At 41.4% G+C, this 1,303-nt stretch overlaps 1 protein-coding gene across 1 annotated transcript in view; it reads left to right on the top strand.

The window, feature by feature from the left end:
* DNMBP (dynamin binding protein) overlaps positions 1-1,303 on the top strand; it is a 112,119-nt gene that overhangs the window by 19,268 nt on the left and 91,548 nt on the right. The gene's annotated exons all lie outside the window — the stretch shown is intronic.

The following is a 1,303-nucleotide window of genomic DNA, read 5'->3' as shown; positions in this document are numbered from 1 at the left end:
CACTATGAAACATCACCACCACCACAATGCTGTGATGGCCTTTAACAACTACATAGTGCTGTGGCATTCATCACAGTAGGCAGAAGGAAGTCCCTGACTATAACTTTCTTCAGCCAGTTTCTACTTCTCATTGCTGTTCAGTGCTGTTGAGTCAGTTCCAAACCATAGCAACCCTTTAGAGGATTTTTGAGGAGCAGTTGGTAAGCTTGAACCACTGACCTTTCAGTTCAAAATGGCTTTGCAGTCCACTGCATTAACTCACAGTGCCACACCAGAACTCCAGTTTCTACTTGTCATGTGCCGTGGAGTCGGTTCTGACTCATAGCAACCCTGTACAGGGTTTCTGAGGCTGTAAATCTGTACGGGAGCAGAAAGCCTCATCTTTCTCCCGCAGAACAGCTGTTAGTTTCGAACTGCTGACCTTGCGGTTCACAGCCTGATTTGTAACCACTGTGTACCAGAGCTCCGTAGGACTATGGATTTCAAACTAAAACACTTAAGAAAACTGTCTTTGTAGTCTAAGAGCTACGTTTCAATGATAATAATAATATTTAACATGTACTAATTTATTAATAGACATTTGTTATCATTTGCTTACACACAGAATCTTCACAACTACCCTGAAGGTTTCAGGATAACTAGTGTCCCTCGGACTGCTAACCTTAAAGTCAGGAGTTCGAAACTACCAGCCGTTCCACGGGAGAGAGATGAGGCTTTCTGTTCCTGTAAAGATTTACAGCCTCAGAAACCCTCTGCAGGGTTGCCATGAGTCAGAACCGACTCCACGGCACATAACCAGCACTCTGTAGGTAAAAAAACTAAGACATACAGAGATTTAGTAACTTGCCAACAAAGCTGGGACTGAAATTCATGTTTGGGTTTTTAATTTATTGAGATTTACATAATTAAATCAATATAAGGTGAACAATTCAATGGCATTTAGTATAGCCACAATGTTGTGCTACTACCACCTCTGCTTAGTTCCAATGCAGTCTCATTCCTTCCCTTAGTCCTCCTTCCCTTAGTCCTCCATCCCCAACCTCGGGCATCTACCAACCTGCATTCTGTCTGTGGACTTACGTGTTCTGGGGATTTCACAAATGGATCCATGGAATATGTGAACTTTTGTGTCTTGCTTAGAACTCAGGGTTTTTTTTTCTTAAATGTTTTATTGTGAATTATGTGATAGTTTACATGGGAGAACATTAATTTTACATTCATTCTATTGTATATAGTCTCATTGCCATGGTTACAATCCCCTCCATGCATTATCAACCAACCAAAGGGTATACCTTGCAATCCT

Source organism: Chrysochloris asiatica, unplaced genomic scaffold (assembly GCF_000296735.1).
Source record: "Chrysochloris asiatica unplaced genomic scaffold, ChrAsi1.0 scaffold00003, whole genome shotgun sequence".
In the NCBI taxonomy this organism is placed as follows: domain Eukaryota; kingdom Metazoa; phylum Chordata; class Mammalia; order Afrosoricida; family Chrysochloridae; genus Chrysochloris; species Chrysochloris asiatica.
Note: the sequence above shows the minus strand (reverse complement) of the source record. Positions and strands in the feature narration are given on the sequence as shown.